The sequence below is a fragment of the Petaurus breviceps genome, unplaced genomic scaffold (genome assembly GCF_028583685.1).
Source record: "Petaurus breviceps papuanus isolate PSGF00001 unplaced genomic scaffold, PetGlider_PUasm1.0 218, whole genome shotgun sequence".
In the NCBI taxonomy this organism is placed as follows: domain Eukaryota; kingdom Metazoa; phylum Chordata; class Mammalia; order Diprotodontia; family Petauridae; genus Petaurus; species Petaurus breviceps.
Genome location: NW_027185872.1, coordinates 243,337 through 264,254, shown reverse-complemented (window position 1 = coordinate 264,254; position 20,918 = coordinate 243,337). Strand labels below are relative to the sequence as shown.

Below are 20,918 nucleotides of genomic sequence, written 5' to 3'. Positions count from 1 at the left end.
CTCTGAGGTGCCTTCTGGTTCTGATGGAGTCATCTCTGCAGAAGCAGACTAAAAACTGGGACATCTAGAAAGGCTTCCTGTAAGAAAATGAAATCTTGGGGACAATGGATTCCATCTATCTTCAAAAATAAGTGCCAAACTCCTCCTTTTCTACCCCCAATCCTTCCCCAATCTTGACCTACTGTTTCCACTTCATGGTTGGAGAGGAGACGATTTTCAGGGTAGAAATTGTAGACTATGAAATCTTGGGTTCCTAGAAAATCACTTGACCTTGAAGCCGTAGGCATTGGTAATGGCTTTTGGCTTGGGTCCATGTGACTTTTTTAGACCTTGTCACATTTCCCAATCTCTTAGGTTGGGGAAGTGATGGCTTTGCCACAGAGACATGTGACTAGCCATTTCCTCCTGCTCAGTTCCTTCCAGTCCAGGCTCATGATATTTCTGTTGTGGCCATCCTATGGCAAGTCCAAACTAACACCTAGTAACCCTTTGGCTACATTTCAGGGATTCTTAACCTGGGTCCATAAATTTGTTTTTAAAATACATATATTTTGTTAAGTGTATTTCAATGTAATTGGTTTCCTGTATAATTATATTATTTTAATTTTATGAATTAAAAACATTACTATGAGAAAGGGTCCATAGGTTTCAACAGACTGCCAAGGGGGTCCAGGACAGAAACAAGGTAAAGAATTTCTGCCCTGGTAGGAGTGCTGTCAGTTAAATGAGGCTACACACAACTTGGGTTCCATTTCATGAACACTTTTAAAAAAGAGAGAGAGGAGGTGTTGTTTCTGAGCTCAGACCCCTTGGACTGTACATATTTCATCCCCGAGTAGATTTTTATGGGAGAGTTATAAACCCCTGCAAACGGGTTTATAATGGAAAATGCAACTTAACCCTCACTAGGGCTGGACCAGTGCACCTTACAAGGGCATATTTTGGAAACCCCCCAAATCCATGTTTCCCAAGGGCCACATCCTGGAGAGGAAGGAACACTATAACCCTTTCATTTACTATAAATACCTGGCCCAGTTTATGATGATTTGATTGGGTTAAAAAAATTTCCCCCCATCTCAATTTTAATAAAGCAACCTACTGGTATAAAAGGATTGCAGCTGGGGCTTCTCAGCCATGGCCCCCTGTTCTCTGGGAGTGAAATGAGCAGCCTTTATAACAGGCTTCAGTTTTTAGAAGCTGGTTAATAAAAAATAATTTCCTTCCCTTTGGACTTGTGCACGGAGCTGAGAAATGCCTCCCTAGGTCAGCAGGGAGGCTGTCATCGGGGAACCAGAGGAAAGCTAGATGTAAAAGTGGGGGGCTGGGGTTTTCTCATCTAACATGCACTTAAAAGAATGGGTGGGGGAAGGGAATGTCTCCTCAGTCCCACAGAGAGAGGAATTCCCCTTCTCCATAGCCTTTCCTTTCCATAATCCTAGGATAGCATCCCTGATCCTGGGATAATCCTGGGATAAAAATTGGGCAAAAGGAAAAGCTTATGGTACCATGTAGATGTTGTCAACTAAATATAGGATTTGTCCTGTGGGGATGGCTCCAGAGGGCAGAATCAGAAACAAAGTTAGAGGATGGAAAGAGATAAATGTCGGCTGGATAGCCAGAAAGCACCTAACAATTAGAGCTTATAAAATATGAAATGAGCCTCCCTTCTTAAATGACAGTGTTGCCTCCCATCACTGAAAGTCTTCTCCAGAAGACTCTCTGTCCAGCTCTTGGGTATGTGGTGGAGGAGAATCTCCTTCAGCTATGCATTTGAAGCATCTGAGGACCTTCCCAACCCTGAGACTCAGTGATTCCTTTCTCACCCTTGTTAGATGGTCAGGAAGAGAATCCTAATCACCTCCATCCCCAGAGGAAAACTCAAAAGAAAATTATGGGGAGGTAGTGGGTGACAATCATAGGATGAGAGAATGAGAAGAAAGCATGCACATTTTGATAGATGGCTTGATAAATGTGATCCAAGACATCTTTGGGAGGACGAACTGACCTTTGTTTAGGGAGCTTTATCTTAACCACTGGCGAGGAGTGAGAAATAAAGACACATTATGAATGTCAATAGAGAATGGCCAGAGTCTCTCTGTCACGTTCCTTCATCCACTCATTCACCAATTATTTCTGGAATCATACTCTGTCTTCTATAACTCATATCTATATTTTTAGTAAAAAAATTGTAATGATTTTTTAAATATTGCAATCATTTCTGTATATGCCTCCTCTCCCTTATAACAGAAAAACAGCTAAGCAAAAGCTAAAGAAACAGGACTTTGCCTGACTATGCAATATTTTGTCCCTGTAGCCCCTCTGTGGCTAGATGTCAAGGCAAAGTAGGTGAGTTTAGGTGACTGTTTTTGAGAACTTTGAATGTCTATCCTGGATGTTCAGAGACCAGCTCCTTTCTTTTAGCATCATTTTCATTCACCTCACTGGTCTCTGTGTACATTGTTCTTCGTATTCTCTGTTCACATCAATCTTCCATGTTTCTCTGCCTTCCTAACATTGGCTATTTCCTACAGCGCAATAATACCCATTGTGCCTCAGAGTTGGTAAGTGTGTCTTCTGTGTTTTTCAGAACAAAGTTTTCATAGATCTATCTTCATATTAGGGTTCCTTTTCCCTCTTGACATTGAAAATATTTAAGGATTAGAGCAAAGTTTCAGCTTGTAGCTGGGCTTAGGACAGCCCCAGAATAATGAGTGTAATGAACAAGAGAGAAAACTCTTTATTTGTTGGATGCAATCCATGATTTCCCAAGTTTTTGGTAGATGGGGTGCCTCTGGAGAACGCTTATCTTTTGACTGAATTAGCTGATGTCAGCATTCATGACTTTCTGGGAAGGCATTTATTTGAGGGTAGATTAAGATCTCTTGAGTATGGAAAGTGGTTTGGGTTGTGGTATTTCACTTTCTTTTTTTGTCCTTCGAAGGATGGGAAATTTGTTGTTTTCAGAAGTTATAAAGAGTTATCTTTTGGATGTGATCCATGAATTTTTTGCCTAAAGGAGGGAAGTGAGACTGACTATCATCATCTCAAGGTGTGAGGAAAGAGCATCCACAGGGGAGAGAAAAATCTTTTTCTCCTCTCTGCCTCGGGATACCTGGGTTAGAATCTTGCCTCAGAGACTGTCTGGTTTTGGGACCTCTCAAGCCTCAGTTTCTCCATCTATAGAAGTGGGGTAATAGCAGCACCTGTCGTACAAGGTTGTTGGAATCAAATGAGTTAACATATGTAAAATACTTTGCAAACCTCCAAGTGCTCTATAAATCATTAGTATTAATTTTATTACTCACTGGGGTTAGGCTTCTAAGAGAAAACTTAAGGAGAGGGTATGCTGCCTGTCTTCATGTATCTGAAAGGCTAAGTCTTGACATTAGGACTAGACTTTATCCTGTTTGGCCCCATTGGGGCTACATTACTGTCTATGTACTGCTGAAAAGATGGTGGGAAGGAGCCCTGAGAGCAGGGTAGGTAGTTCCCCAGGGAGGAATCATGCAAGCACATGCACAAGCATTCTAGAGAACCGGAAACCAGCAATAGGCATTGCATTTTTGGAGGACATGCTCCTATCAAGGAGTTCACACACATGTTCGTGTATTGAAGAATGCTTACCTTCTCCCTTTTCCAGATTTTCTGTAGGTACAAAAATTTTATTTATACTGTTGTGTTAAAAGGTTCCCTTCACTTAAGATCTAAACAGAATCCCAGATCTAGAACTGAAAGAGTTCATGCACCAACCCACTCATTTTATATATAAGGACACCAAGGTCAAGGGAGGGAACAGCAATTGGTCCCTGATCATACAGGTAGGAAGTATCAGAAGGAGTATTTGAATCAAGGATTTGTGACTCCAGAGTCCATATTCTTGCTTTTATACTGGGCATAATGTGGGACTCTATCCAGATGGCCTCTCAGGTTACAATGTGATTATTAATTGGAAACCATGGGAATCATAAAGGCCAGAGCATCTCCAGACTGAGGCTGGTCCTAAGCAAGGTTGACCTGTCTTACACTGGGGGCTCCCTGGACACCCGGGGAGCCAATCAAGTGGCTGAATTGCTGGATGCGAGCTGCATTAACTCTGGCATTTGCCTTTTAATTTACCATCAGGGAAGCTGGATCACTTCAATCAAACAAAAAGAAAAGGGAAAAAAAATATTCCTCCTGTCTCAGTGGGATCTTAAAAACTGATTCCTTAATGTGGTAGTAATTCCTAATATAACGGACTGAGCTGGGCCTAAGACCAAGTTTTGAAAGTAACAGGCTACTTAGGGGTCCCTTTGACTTTGTCATCCCCTAGGAATGCAATAAACATCATTCCCCGCTGTAGTGAGAAGCGCAATGGAGAGATGGTTGGTTCCCAGCTAAGTACTATGGAGTTCCATATTTCTTAAGTGGCCTGCCAGCAAAGAACTTGGATATTTATCCAAGAATTCCAATGAAAATCAAAATTAGCCCATTCGGTAAAGAGAATGCCCTCCAGTAAAGATGCTTTTAAGAGTACCTTGGCTGGGAGGAAAAGTTTTCTCTCGTGGAGTCACATTCCCAGGTTAGCTAGGGCTACTTCACTCATATCAATAATGCCGCAGAAATCCAGGATGGCTGCCCTGGGGAGGGGAGGCATGAACTTTTCAACCAAAGCTGCCCAATTGAGTTGGAAGCACATACATCCACAAGTTCACAGAGATCGTGAAAGAACTTTCTTAGGTCATTTTTTGACCTTTGAATTTTCAGAAACTCTATACTTTTCATAATGAGAGGGCTTGCTTTGGTTGGTACACTCTGGGCTTCTTGGTGACCTCTCCCCCCTCTATGAGAAATCGACCGTGAGGTATAACATCAGGTGGGTTTCCATGCGACCTTTCTAGATGTTTTGCCGCCCAGGTCTTAGAAGCAACAAACAAAATTAAGCACAAGTTTGGAGCACTGAAGTCCTTATTAATTGGCAGGTTAAACTTTTATGGGTTTCTGGTACCCTGGTGATACACGACTATTAAAATTTGCAGGTGGTTCAAGGGGTGGGAGATGTGAGTTCCTGTGCTACGAATATATCATAAAACTCTATATTTCATGTTGTGAAAGTGGAGACTTTAATACTTTTTCCCCATATAAGCTGATTAAGGAATCTTTATGGATCTCATTAACTCCATGGTGTGGTAGTTTTTTTTTTTCTTTCATAGAACAGTGAAAAGTATAACACTTATTGGGAGAAGTCAAAAGTAGAATAATTAACCAACCTGATGATTCTCTCAGACTAACATAAGGCTCAGCAGATCCTGCTATATGCACCCCACTTCCCACCCTCAGATTGATCTCCATGCCAATGGTTTGCCTTTGCGGAGGTAGTTGGGTTGGTACAGTTATTTTCTCCAGACACAGTGGCAATATCTTTTAGAGAGCAATTTTTATTTGACCCATCATGCATCTGTATTTATGGAGCAGCTGGGCTATATGGAAATGGTCCCGGATTTTATTATATGTTTCTCATCTTTCATCTGAAAATCAGAAGAGATGCACCATGCCATATTACACTAACTCATCTGTTGACTCTAGGAATATAATTTGGGAGAGTTCCGATAGGAATATAGAATACTTTCAAATGGTCTTTTCATTTGTTTAATGACAGCTAAATTAAGAATTTTCCCCCCATCCGGGATCTGGCTGCTTCCCACTATAATGGCGGTTTTTTGTTTCGTACGTAAGGATGTATCAGAATGATCAGTTTCTCTTCGTTAATTCTTCGTTAAGAAAATCCACTTTTCTTTTCATCCCATGAAAGTGTTTTGATTTGTTTGCTTAATTTTGGAATCTAAGCTCCTCCCCTGCCAATTTTCCCAGAACCAGAACAACTCTCTGTGAATCAATTCCAGTGACAGAGGGAGCTGGATTCTCTGAGGAAGGCGTCTTCAGAATCCCCTTTTCTGTGCTCTCCACTGCAAGAGAAGCTGTGGATGGAAGTCATACCTTTTCTTTGTGTCTTCCAGTTTTAGAAATAACTTGTTCCTCCCTGGCTTAATGCATTGTTCAGTCCAGTCATTTCAGTTATGTCTGACTCTTCATAACCCCATTTGGGGTTTTCTTGGCAAAGATATTGCTCTGGCTTGCCATTTCCTTCTCCAGCTCATTTAACAAGTAAGGAAACTTAGGCAAACAGGGTTAAATGACTTTCCCAGGATCACACAGTCTAGTAAGTGTCTGAGGCCAGATTTGAAATCAGGAAGATGAGTCTTTCTGACTCCAATCCCATTACTCTATCCATAAAGAGTAGGGTTTAAAAATGGTGTGGTACAATGGAAAGGCCTTGCCTGTAGAGTCACAGCACCCAGTTTCAAATCCCACCTGATACTTGCTACCAGAAGTTAACCAGCCTGAATAATTCAGTATCCCATAAGCCTTAGTTTCCTTGTATGTAATGCAAAGGGGTCAGTCTAGACTGTCCCTTAGATTCCGTCCAGATCTAGAATTTTGATCCTGTTATCTTATGATTGAATTAAACAAGAATTAAAGTAACATTGGACCCTGAAAACGAGTCTGTGAAGGGATATCTGCAAATAGCAAAGAGAGCACTATGTACTAAGAGGTGTAGGGAGGCAGCTGGAGAGGCTGATACAGTGGAATCATCACTCCAAGTGGTCACAAACAGTTCTTTCAATTGAAAATAATAACTCCTTTACAGAGTGCCACAATGCTTTCCAGACATCTTATGTTTGTCCTCTTGGCTGATTCTTGCAACAATCCTGAGAGGCAGGTGCTATTATTATCCCCATTTTACAGACAAGAAAATTGAGGGCTGAGGCGATTAAATGATTTGCCCAAGGACACATAGCGAGTGAGTGTCTGAAGTAGGATTGCAAACCAAGTCTTCCTGCCTCCAAGTTTAATGTCAAATCCATCATGCCATACCGCCCCCTTGCCCCTCAAATCATAATCTAATTATCAAAAACACTTCAGTGCCATGTTTTGATAAATGATACATTTTGAACACGAGCCTCCTCTTTTCCTTTCTTCACATTTACTAGAGACTCATTTTGTTGTTTCCTTCTAAGAACTCATTTAATACTTCCTTTTCAAAAGGAATGCCATGGTCGGAAGCCTACATGTCAAATGTCCAGCATGAAGGTGTTATGTGGAGAGAGATCTGAGCCCAAGAATTTCATTTTAAAAAGTTCTCCCCTTCCCCTCCTGCCCCAGGATGCCTTTGGTTAAAAACTTCAGGTTACCAAAGTTGTGAGTCTCTTTGTCCTAATAAGAGGCCAAAGTTGCTATAAGAGATGGTTAGTATTCCAAGGAGCCCAATCTCTATAAAATCAACATACCTGAAAATACCCCAAAGGAGTTTGTGGACAGCCAAGGCAGCTTTAGGAAGATGGGGTAGCAGAGTTAGTTTTGGCAAAAATCATGTTTGTGAAAAAAGGGTGTAAATGAGCAGCTTCATCTTTGGAGAGGGAACCAAAAGTCCCTGAGGATGTATTTGAGCATCAAAGGCCAGTTTTAGAAATCTCCCACCAGCCAACTGGAAAGGTGCTAAGCTGCTCTATGTGAGTCAATTTGTGGAAGGTTTGGGTATTAACGATTTCAAGGTGCTAATGAGCAGCTCAAAGCTCAGTAACTGAGGGCTCAGGATGCTGCCCCTCCTCCCCCCAGTGCATCTTGATTAGAGAAATACCAGTCTGAGTTAGCCAAATAGTCATGAGAATACTGAGTCATCCAACTGAGGTTGTGTGACCCAGGGAGAGAAAGAGGACACAAAGAGACACAAAAATGAAGACGTGGCTTCTGAGAAGTTGGAAGGCACCTCAGATGTCATCTGATCTAGTCCTAACCTCTCTACACAATCCCAGCTCCAAGACTACAAGTAGGCAGGAACTGACCACTCTTTTCAGGAAGCTGTGACATTTTTTTCTTTAAAAGAAGCCCACGTTGACTTCTTTGCAACATCCATCCACTCTTCCTAGTTCTGTCTACTAGCACCAAGCAGAGCGAGTCAAATCCCTGTGCCTCAGGATAGCCCTTTGCGGACTTGAAGGGATCCATCAAACCTCCACTCAATCTTCTCTTCCATAGTCTAAACATCTGGACTTCCATGAAAAGGTCCTCTTTTGACATTGTCTCTAGTCTCTTTGCCACTTATGTCACTACCCTCTGGACACACTTCAGATTGTGAATTTCCTAAAGCCTGGCACCCACCCAGAGCTGTACACACTACCCAATACATGTTAAAACCAGGACAGAACACATCAGGGCTAACAGGTTTCTTTTTCTGTACCCTGGGCTTTTCTGAATGCAGCAGAAGGTAAAATTTTTTTATTTTGGTTGCCACATCCCATTGATGAGTAATATTGAGTTTTCAGCCACCAAAATCCCCATTTCCCCCCATACTAACTAATAATGAGGCATGCCTCCCTGATCTCTTAGTTCTGTGATTGATTTTTGAAACCAAATATAGGACTTAACATTTATTCCATTAAATTCTCAAATGGGTAAGAAAAAACACATATGAAAAAAGAGTCAATAAGTGCATTTTTCAGGGAGGGAATCACACTTATGGTTTCATTAGTGTAATGTATCCTTAGCTGAGAAAACTTCCTCACCAATACAGACTGCCACCTCTCTTCTGAAACTTAGTGTTGAGAGGTTGCTGGGACTCTGAGAAGTGGTGCAGCCGATGTGTGGCAGGGCTGGGGCTCTTCCTGACCTGATGACCATAGATTTACCCTCCCTTCCACTGGGCTCTAAGCTTCTGTGACTGAGGCATGCCCATAGCAATAATTTGTCTTCCCAATGGCAACTTCACAGGAGCAAGTTAGGTTGGGTTATAATGCCCCTTGGATTCTGTCACCAGAATGTGGCAGGTTGCAAGCTTTGTGTGGCAGAGGGAGTATGTGGTCTATAAGAGGTCAAGTTTTTGTGGGGATTACTGGAGAAAAGCCCAATGGTTAGTTAGGAGAGGAGGGTAGGATGTGACCTATCTTTCCATCCTCCAAGGAGGGGCAACTAGGGGGTGTAGTGGGGGAGGATTGGGCCTGGTGTCCGGAATTCCTTGTCAGCTTTGCGACCCTGAACAAGTTCCTTAACCTCTGCTTCAGTTCGTCTTTTATAAAATGGAGTAGTAGCTACCTCTCAGGATTGTTTCGAGAATTCGGTGAAGCAATAGTTTTAAAGCTCTTAGCATATTGCCTGGTACATGGTAAGCATTATTTAAACATTAGCTATATTATTGTTATTATTATGTAAATAATATATGTATTAGATGTGTATTACACATTTACATATATGTATTAGATGTGTAAGGTACTGTAGCAGCAAGCACCCCAGCGTTCCCAGGGTAGCTGCTAGCACAGTTTCATGGATCTGCTTTGTTAAAGGAAAGCAACTCAAAATGGGTTAACAAGCTTACTTTAATCAGTCAGACATATATCGTTTACCTTGTTCAGGGGAAAAAGGTCAGCACCCCAAACTTCAAAATATACAGACAGAATTATCAAGACATTAACAGATCAAGTAGACAGCTTGCCAAACTGTCCAACCATTACATCCATACCCAGTCAACATCTGGGTTTTTCAAAGCTGGGGGACTCTCAACAATGGCTTTTACAATTCAGATCAAATCACAGAACACTTCTCAAAGTGAGTCCCAAAACAAAGCTACACATCAGGGCTTATATAGCCTTCTCCTGGCTCAGAGAATGTAACACTGGCCAATCAAGAAGTATCTACTGAAAAACAAGCCTCCCTCCCCAGGCTTCAGGTGCATTTTAGCCTAGGGGCAGGGAAGATCTTCCAAATTTGCATTCCCATTACAGGTACTTAGCACTGTGACTAGCACATAGCAGGGCTTACTAATGCTTATTTCCTTCCTTGCCTTCCTCCCTTCCAATTGGCTAACCAAAGAGTCCTTCAAAGCCCAGCCATGGAGTGACTGGAGTCAAGCCACACCCCCCACTTTGGAGGCCATTGTGTCATGTCAGACTGTCTCTTTTGCAAATGGTCATAAGGAAAAATTGAGGAACAGAGTGAAAGAAATTCTGACAAGAGACAGGATCAAGTGGACTTCAGGAAGCTTCCTGAAAGAGGGGGGAAATAGATTGTGGAATTGGTGGAAAATAGAGTAAAATTCATCCCAGATGAAAGGAATGGCATTCATAAAGGTATATTCATTGGTAAAAGGTCAATGTAGTGCATTGGGCAGATAGAAGAGGTGGGTAATGTAATTGAGAATTTTGTCAGAAGCAGTGAGGAGAGACTTTGGGTCAAAAGTATAGTATGGTCAACATAGAGATGTGGGACCTTGGACCCTGTGAAGATTCTAGTTACTGATTGCTAATGATAATGGGAAAATTGGGATGGGACATGAGAGGATGATGGGCTTGACAGTGTTCCCGTAGCCTTTTATTTATCTAAAACTTCAAGTTTGACATTGGGAATGGTGAGAGAAGAGTAAGTCTACCTAGTGAAAGAAAACAAAGTCTATTTTTCAAACAGATCTTTACCTGGAAAACCTTTTAAATAGTAACCTTACCTATGTCGAACATTATTTAACATTTTGTTTACAGTTTATTTTGGAAGTATTACACAGAGCAGTTATCTTTGCTCACCAAAGGTGTTTGCCAATATCATAAATGATGTCTAGCACAAAAATCACATTGAGGAGGGATTTCCTAGAAATATGGAGGTCCTCATGCTCTCATTTGCAAGCAGAGATGGGTGGAGGGCACTATGCTAATTGCATCACGCCACAGTATGTTGCAGAATTCCCTAAAGGAGAGCTGTGATCAACTCAAAATAACATGGCTTAACTATCCACAAAGGAGAAACCAAGTGGATGAAAACTGCTTATGGTCCCAGCCTTCTGTTTTTATGTAGTTGTGTGGCCAGTCCATAGAGCTGGTCCGTCTTGGACAGACACAGTAAATAGACAGTGAGTCCAGAATTAAACCATAGGAGGAGAGCACAGTGAGTAAGTAAATTACATGATGCTATCAAAGTAACTTCCAAGTTTGAGAAACTTAATAATATGTTAAGGTGATATACAGCAAATCTAACATGACATTGTGAATGGATTCTCAACAAAGAAAACTATTGATATCCATTTGTGAAAATAATGGCAAATAGCTCAGAAAAATAATGAGAAATTTCAAGCGAAGTAAGAAATACCACAGTTCTGCACAGCCAGTCGGGGATGTCTTGATACTTAATTCAGTGATGTGTAAAGCAACACACAACCCAGCACCGGGTTCCAGCTGACATTTACAACATAGAAAGCTGAGAAAAGTGCATGGTGGTGCTGGGGCACTGGGCAGTTCATGGTTGTCCCAAAAGCTGCTGACTCCAAGGTAAACTCTTCAGAGGGGCTACTACTAACACACTGAAAAAGTCTGTGTTCGCTTTGAATATTTTCCATCAGTCAGCAAGTATTTATTAAGTGCTTACTATGGCACTGTGCTAAGCTAACATTGTATAATAATATTCCAGGTGTTGTGCTGAGCCAAAATTGCATAAACATACTGTGGGATGAGAGATTGAAATGGAGATTTGCACTTTGGACAAAGACTACACCTGAGGAAATTCAGTTTCAAAGGCAAATTGGAGTCAAGGAGGAAATCAGAACTTCTAGTGAATGGAATTTTAACAGAGTTCCCTCCTGCATGCAGGCACTTATAAAACATTCATGATAATGGAGAGCTGCTGTCCATATTATGCTTAAAGTTTTATAAAGACGTATCTCCCATAATCTCCTTTATCTCTTTTGGGCCACACAACCACCTTTTGAGGAGGGCACTGAGGACATTATGACCTCCATTTTACAGATGAGAGGACTTAGTTTTAGAGATTTAGAAACTTGCCTTTAACATGTGTCAAAGGTGGGATTTGAACCCAGGATTGCTCTAACTCCAACCCCAGCTCTCTCTCCACTGGGCTCGTCTCATAAGCATTTTTTTTAAAAGTCTTAAGCTGCTTATTTGGTTTCAGTAGAGCCTTGATTTTTCTCATCATGTTCAAAAAACCAAACAATTGAAATGTACCCATAATGCAGAAATTATTGTTCATTGTAAAATGTCTAAAAATGTCATTTGATATTTCAAGGGTTAGCAGTTACCCTAAAGAATCCCCTGTTCCTTTCAAAATGAAGGTTTACCTTTTTAACAGCCTTTCATCTCAACCTCTTGACCTCCTCAATATTTAGCTCAAGTGCCACCCCCTACCTGAAGCCTCTCTGGATTTCCCCAATCATCAGTACTCCCCACTTTGAGATTACTCTGTTCATGGTATAGTTGCCTATCTGTGTAAACACCGTATCCCTCAGAAACCTCATTCAAAGAAGAGGTCATTTTCAATTTTGTTTCTCTGTCTCCAGTACCTAGGACAGAGCCTGGCACTTAGTAAGTGCTTAATACATCCTTGTTGATTGATAGCTATTTCAGATGCTTGATTTGGAAATTCAAAAGTTTTGATGAATATGGTTTTGTGTGGAGTGTTAGTGAGACAACAAGAGAGGAGAAGATGCAGTCACTGATCTCTGGGAATGGGGGAAAATGAAGTATAGAATTTTAACTATCTAAATAATGACAGCTGTTCACAAATGGATGCCCAGGACTAAGTGTTATAACTAAGGCAACCCTACAGCAGAGATTTTTCAGGATGGTTGCAATTTCAAGAAAAGAAAGCACCATATCTTTGTGGTCCTGCCCTGCTTTCTCTTCCCTTCACCTTTATTGATGCCTTTTGTATTTACATCATAAATTTGCATGTAGAAAGGTATATTTTATCATAATCTCTCTGGACCAGGATTGACCATTATAATTACTCAACAGATGATGCATATTCTAAATGAGTCTTTCCACAAGAAATAGCTCACATTGGTTGTAGACCCCAGTGTTCTGATTTGGGGAATTATGGAATTATTGTGGGAATAATTATTATTATGGAATATTGGGGAATTATTTTGGAGAAAATGATCAACATAGCTCCAGTTTTCAGGGGATTGAGATGTGTAGAGGATGAGACAGTTTTCCATGACTACAGAGAATAAGTACTCCCATTTTACAGTACTTTTAAGATGTCCATATGTTTTCTTCACATTAGTGATTTAGGTGGCATGATTATTTACACTTTTCATCCACTTTGTTTTTCCAAAGTTCATGGTTTCTAGGTATGAAAATTAGTATAGCTTAAGTTTTTGAAAAGAGTGAATCTTTTAAAGCAACTATATCTGTCCTTCCTTCTGAAAAAATACTTACATATTTATCTTGATACTTTATGACACAAATAAAATATTTTAAAACAGGAACTCTTCTTAAAGAAGTGAACCGTCCTTCCTACTGATGAGAACTCTGGCAGTTTTATCAAGTTCTTGTATCTTACATGAATATATTTATGCTGTTCATGTTCTCTGTGAACCATCCTTCCATGATGGGGTCCTTTTGACTTCAACCACAGAGTTGAGAGGGTGATAACGGGCATTAAGTGGCTGATGCAGTTTCAGAGCCCTTTGAAGAGGGCAGGCGCCAAGGGAGACAAACATTCCAGAAAGCATATGACCAGAGGCATAAAACGTTCCTTTTTCTAAGATCTCTTAAAGAAACGTTTTCATTTTTTATAAATGTGTTCTGCTCCCTCTGTGAAAAGCACTGCTGGGACAGAGCCTGTGGGCTGGTTCATTAAAAATTACAAGCCTGCATCATGCCCACACCAAAAAGCTCTGTGGAAAGCTCCTGCAGGTTTTGGGTCCCCAAGTCTACTTCCCCTGACTTCCGCAGACAGGCACCTGTGGATTCCTGCCTTCACGCCTGACCGTGGTCAGAGGCCCCACCCTGCTTAGGGCCAACAAAAACAAGGGTCGCTATTCTAGAGCATGCTGGGAGGCCCAGAAGATCTCCCCAAGAAAACTACTCATTGTTGGCAGGAGAGGGAAGAATGGCTATGCTTTAGAATGTCGCTCAGAAATAAATGTTCATTCCTCAGATTTGGGGCAAGCCACTGAACTGATTTCTCAAAATGAGTTCTTTATTTTGCAATATTGGCAATGCTATTAGCAACCCTGTATTTTCATGCCCAAGAATGTGTGTGCCTTTTGTATTGATTCATTTGGCAAAGAAACACCGAACCCTCAGAGGATTGCTTGTTGAGGATTCAGGAGCTAACAAAATGGCCCAGGGGGGCACTCAAGTTAAAGGCTCTGGTGTCCTTGTGGAGGGTGGGGGGAGACACATGCTTCTTGGACAGAGCCAGCAGGTGCAGCAACCTTTGTCTAGGTCTGCATCTCTATGTTCCATTGTTCAGTCTGTCTGCCTACACTTCCCTCTAGGGGAAACCTGTTAACCTTTAATTTATATTTTAATTAAATTGGGGCAGCTGTGCCAGGGGTCTGTTCACATAATGCAAAGACAAATGTGTGAGTAGAGGATGTCATCCCCATCATCTTCACCACCACCACCTCCATACTTATCCCAATCAAACTGCTTTAGTGTTTCTCTCAGGTGGCCCTCCATCTGCCGCCTCTGGCACCTCCTCTCCCATACCTGCAATGCCCTCCCTCCTCATCAAGGCTTTTCTATCTTCTTACCTTCCTCGGCAGATCAGCAACAGCTCCAACCTCCTATTAAACACTTTCCTGATCCCACTGCTGTTAAGCCCCCCAAATTGCTTTGAATTTACTTTGTCGGTATTTTGTATTTACTCAGATGTGTTGTTGGCCACCCCATCCCACTCCAATAGAATGGAAGTTCTTTGAGAACATGATCACATTGTTCTTCTCCGTATCCCTAGTGCCTGGTACACAGCTGGCCCTTAATGCATGTCGAATGAATAAGTAAGTGAATGAAAGTTATGTCTACTTGCTATTTTTTTGTGGACTTCTCATTAGGTCCCTCTGTTTTGATGAGTCATCCAAGAATGACAAATCATTCGATTATTTTACATTTTCATCCAGGGGCCAATCTTCTTGTTGGTACAAAGGCTGTGTCATTCAGTAGAGTCACTAGCATCTGGTGCCAGTGGTTCCTACCTACCTGGAGGAACATCCAAATTGAAAATTTTGAGGAGTGCAAAATCATCATTTTTTTCCAGAAACATTGTATTCCGGTAAATATTGGAATAACTCCAGAGGGGTCATGGCCTTCGGCTGAGGTTTAGGACAGTGAGTGCATTCTTGATGGGCTGGAGTGGTGGGAACAGGGGAAGGGGGGATCGAGGGGGGAGAACTGTGATTTTTCAGCAAGTGTTTACTTCATCAGCAGTGAGCAAGGCCCACAGTCGTAAGCAAGACTGCCCCCTCTCCACATTTTACTTTTCCTGGGCCAGATATGAAGAATGCAAAAGTGATGGATGTTGGCCTGAGAAGTAATACCTCTATTGAAGCCTGCCTGCTAAATTGAATTTGGGCCTTCCTGGAATTCATATGAGATAGACTCCCAGCCAATGGGGATATGTAATTAAGGAGTGGGCAGAGGTTGGGGGGAGATATTCAATTTTCAGTTATTGCTAAGTGACTGGCGCCAGTCAGAATTGGGAAACATTGTGAGGATCTGAATCCTTTCTATGGATTGGGAAGATGAAAATAGCACTCCCTCCATCATACCCAGAGTGTATCAGTCTAGTGCTGAGGTGGGCTTGGGATGTATTCCCAGCAAACCTCCAGCCAACAGGGGGATTGCTTTAATTACCATTGATTTGGGGTGGTCAGGTGGCACAGAGAACTGTCCCTGGAGTCAGGAGGACCTGAGTTCAAATCTGGCCTCAGACACTTAACACTTACTAGCCATGTGACCTTGGGCAAGTCACTCAATTGCCCTGCCTTCCCCCCAGCCAAAAACAAACAAACAAAAAAGCCATTGATTCCCTGCTGTGTTATCTTTGGGATCCATGCTACACATGTTGTAATGAGATCCTTTTGGGCCTCCAGTAAGCCTACCTTCTTGAAGGGAGCTGCAGTAGGCAGGAAGGAAGGACCCGCTTACTCCCCCCCGTATGGGGTATGATGTCAGCTCTAGACACCATTCCCTGTGCATCACAGGCGTGACCCCAGCCCACCTTCTCTCAGCTCTCCCTCTGGGCTGGCTCACTTACCCAGCCTCTTGGTAGGCTGCTACACTTGGCCCTTGAGACCCAAGGGTAACCCTAGGGAAGCGGCTGTTCTGATCTTTACTGAACACTGAAGCTCCCGAGCCTCCACTGTATATTGAGTCATTTCAGTCATGTCTGACTCTTCATGACCCCATTTGGGGTTTTCTTGTCAGAGATACTGGAATGGTTTGTTGTTTCCTTCTCCAGCTAATTTTACAGATGAGGTAACTAAGGCAAACAGGGCAAAGTGACTTGCCCAGGGTCACACAGCTAGTAAGTGTCTGAGGTCAGATTTGAACTGAAGTCTTCCTGATGCTGGGCCTGGTGCACTATCCACTGCCCCACTACCATTATACTTCTCATTTAACAAATTAGCCTAGATGATTTCAGAAGCATTTACTAATTAAAAGGCAAAGGAGGCGTAGGAACAACTTGATGTTCTCTTTGTAAATCTGGGGCTCACTTTCCTGATAATACATACAGTGTCTATGGAGAAGAATAGGGCAGACCTGCCAGAACTATGGCAGGGAGGCACATGCAAGTTCAGTCTCAGAGCCCTCGGCTTCCCTCAGGAACAGTTTGTGCCATGATGCAGTGACAAACAAAAGGGAGAGTGGGATGGTGAGACCAGAGACTGCAGCAGAGAAAGATCAGGTGCAGGCACTGGGGCTGTTGTCTAAGTAATGGCAAAGCTCAGATAGCAGCGTGACCACTGGCTTCGAGTCTTTCAAAGATGGCAGATGGCAGAGGCTTTGCCAAAGATCCTGGGCGCCATGGACAAGATGGGTAGGGAGGCAGATTCATTGTGATTCTCAGGGAACTTCGTGAAGGCTACCCTTCAGTGGTGTCTTCAGTGGAAGACCGGGGCCCCTTGCAGAGGATTAAAAAGGGGAGTATTATTCATGTGTGGATTGGACTAGATGATATCCGAAGTCTGCACCAGCTCTGAGAGACATGTGACATGGCGACCCCAAATGTCATCTGCCTGAATAGAAGCCTTGTGTCCCAAACAAGGCGCAGCAAGGAATTGTCCCTCTGGGTTTGGACTCATCACACCATTCCTGCAGCTTCTGGGGCCAGGTCAGGCACCATGTTTAAGAGGCTTCCAAGGATGGCCAAGCAAATATTAGGACAAGAAGGAGACCTTAGCAATGATCAAGTCCAACTATTTTGTGTCACCAGTGAGGAAACCGAGGCCCAGAGAGGGGAAACAGCTTGCTGTAGGTAGGTCACACAGTTTTGTATGGGAGCCAGGATTTGAACTCTGAACTTAAAAAAAAAAGTCCTTATCGACTCTATTCGAGTTCACGTTATCCCAGACTTGCTCACTGTCTTTATGTATTGCATCCTGTTTCCATGTATTGGTGGGACATTGCCAGGACATCAGGTAAAATTATACTAGCCTTGTAGATAGTGAGAAGGGAACCTGGAGTCCATATAATCCACCTCCTTCGTTTTACAGATGAGGAAACAGAGGCCCAGAGAGAGAGAGATGATGCACCCTGGCAACAGGTAGGACATGGCGGAACAAAGATTTGAACTTGGCTCCTCTGTGTGCAAGCACTCTTTTCATTCCATGCTGTCATGTAGTAGAAAGCTAACCTGAAGGGGGAAGGGAAGAGGAAAGGAACAAACATTTATTAAATACCTACTATGCACCAAGCACAGGGCTAAGCACTTTACAAATGTTATCTTATTTGATCCTGAAGAATGCAGATAATTGCGCTAGGTTAGAGGAGAGAGAGTTAACAAGTGACATCCCATGAACATACAGTCCGGTGTCTGAATGTGACGTCACTAAATGAGAAGCCAGAAGCATGTAGTTAGGACCCTCATCTGGAGGTCATTGGCATCTTTGGCAGTGGCTGCTATATAGAAGGATTCATCAATGGGATAATGGTCCAAAAGCAAATGTCAGAGTCAGGAAGACCTCGGTTGGAGTCCTTGGGCAATATACATAATCCCTTGGTACCTTCAGGAGACTCTCTAGGGCTATAAATGAGAGCAGTGTCACCCATTTGAATCAATGAGTGTGTGTGTGGGGGGGGGGCACTCTCTCAAGGGGAATCAAAACAAAACAACCACAACAACAAACCCATAAGCAAAAAATAAAATAAAATAAAATAAAGCCCCTCCCCCATACATTTGGCTGTTTATCTTGTAGAATTATAAAACCTAAAGAAAACTGGATGGACCATCTAGGCATGGAACAGGCTGCTTTTCAACATGAAGCAGGGAGAGGGAAAGGGATTTGCTCAGTTCCACGATTCATAGGCAGTAGTCAGGATTCAAAGTCAGTTCTCCTGAGTACAAAGCTCCTCTTCTTTGTGCTGCTCATCTTGTTTAGAGCTGTGGCTTTGATTCGGGTAGGTGTAGACCTCATTTCTTGAGGGCAGATTGGAGGCAGCCCATGCCATCATACCCATGACACTGCCAGGCAGAGCTCCACAACTAATTCCCAGGTCTGTCTTGACCAAAATTGCCAGGGCTGAGTTGGGAGTTTTGCAAGAACCTTTCTTGCTTTATTTGTGGAGAACGTCATTATGGTTTGAGAACACGTGCTTTCCCATTCAGGTCCTTGGAAGTCCAGGGCCTGGCTATGGGAGGTTTGTAATATGGAGAGTGATTAGCCCCACAAACATACAAGGCTGGCGTTGCCTTGATTTACTGCCCTCATTCTCATTTCAAGTCGACTTGTAGACTTTATGAATCCACCAACGATTGCTTTTGTGGAAAGGTTTGTGTGTTATTCAAGATGACTTGTAAAGTTTACTCAATCTTCCCTCACAAGGGAAACAGGAAATTCCAGAGAACACTAGACTCAGCAAACCTATAAAACTGGAGAATGCAGCCCATTATTCCTGGCGACTTTTCACATCACACTTTGGGAAGCAATGACTAATTAGTTTTTGGCTTTAACAATAACACTTTCAGGACTCTTTCTTTTTTCCTTTCCTCTCCTTTTCTTTCCTTTTCTTCCTTATATTTTTTGGGGGGAGAAGAAGAATGGGTTGTTTTTATAGCTTTCATATTAGGCCAAGGGGGAAAAAAGTAGCCCAGGATGATGAAACATTGGCGACGTACACGTTGGTTCTCAGTAGGAGCCAAGTTCTTTGATCTCCAGTAGACTTATGGTCCTTGACTGGATGTTGTTTCCACACTGGGAGCTAACAGTCTGCTGTTTCTGTGTAGGCAGAATCCTCCTACACTTGGGATTTAATAACTCCCTAATTGTTTGGTACAGAAGGTCCTAGAAACTATGCCCAAGTCACCTCTGGTCATTAAAGATGGAGAAGGTCATCACTTATTTAGGAGTGGGAAGGGAGGGCTGGGAACAAGCATTTATATGGCACCTACTAGACACTGTGCTAACTGCTTTGTAAATACAATTTCATTTGGTCCTTGCAACAACCCTGGGAGGAAGATTCTATTAATATCCTCATTTTACAGTTGAGGAAACTGAGGTAGAGAATGCTTAGATGATTTATCCAAGGCTGCACAACTAGTCATTTCTGTGACCAGATTTTAACTCCCATCTTCATGATTCCAAGTCCAGAACTCTATCCCCTGTGCCTCTCAGCTTCCTGCTACCATCAGAATGCCGTCTGACCTTGTAATTTTGGGTGGCTGGAGCCTTGAATGATCCTCCAACATCATCTCAATTATTACCTCCCCAGCAGCAAGCAGGGGTGGGAAATAATCCCAGTCATTGGGGAGTTTCCTGAAATTTGCATTTTCATCTTTGTCTTCAATGCTTTTGCCAGATGCTGTGCCAACTAGAAAGAATACAGACCAAAAAATGAAACCTTTCCTGTCCTCAAGGAGGACACTTTACATCACTTTTTTTGGTGAAGGGCATGGTAAAACATGTGAATATATAAATAAGTGCAAAATATGTACAAAGTCCTTGGAGGGAGTGCCAGGATGTAGGGATCATCAAAGAGCTCATGTGGAGGCTGAGCTCAGAAATAAAGGAGAGATTCCTGCCTGCGGGGAGCTTACATTCTATTGTCGGAATATGTGAGTTATATAGTATGTACATGTACATGTGAGGATCAGTGTGGGCATGTGTACATACATATGAATATATTTCGATGCGTATATTCATATACACACATATACAAAGATATTCATCCTCATTCCCAAGCTGAGATCTTCTGTGTTCCTGGACAAGGTCCTGAATCTCCTTGGGCTCAGTTTCCTCATCTATAAAATGAAAGGATTGAACTAGATGACCCCCAAGGCCCCTTGAGCTCTAGAGCTCTGATCCTCTGCTTTAGTTGGGCATGATGAAAATGCAGTTTGAAGGGCATTTGCGACCTTGGAGGATATTTCAATTCGAAGTCTGTGGTGAGAGGCAGGAAGTTATGTTTCCTGTCCCCATTACAACACACATGATGGATCTGAAGAGAGAAATTCTGCAGATGTTGTTTGCCGGCATAATACTCCCCCCTGACACCATGGCATAAGGCACAGCCAGGTAGGGCAAGGGAATTTCTCATTTTCTGCCAGGTTCAGATTTTTTTCTTTTAATCTTGAGATCTAAATGTTGCTGTTTGGATTTCACACTCATTCCAAAAGAGACAGATCTTTAGGAATTCCATCTGTCTAATGATTTTGAAGAGAATTGCCAGGCAGGAGGGTAAACATCTTCCCATTTACAATAAGCATTTCTATCCACTCCTTTGCAAGGGAAAGGGTGAGAAAACCATTCAGCTGTCAGCTAAAGAGGTCCCTTTACAAGGTCCCTTGTAAATTGGAACCTAAGTGGATTATGCTTTCTAAGACAAACTTTGTATTTGCTAAATGAGGCTTGATTCCATATAATACCACCATTTACAGTG

At 42.4% G+C, this 20,918-nt stretch overlaps 1 protein-coding gene across 9 annotated transcripts in view; it reads left to right on the top strand.

Annotated features, from left to right (window-relative positions):
• The window catches only part of HDAC9 (histone deacetylase 9), a 534,753-nt gene that overhangs the window by 299,429 nt on the left and 214,406 nt on the right, over positions 1–20,918 (top strand). The window lies entirely within an intron of this gene.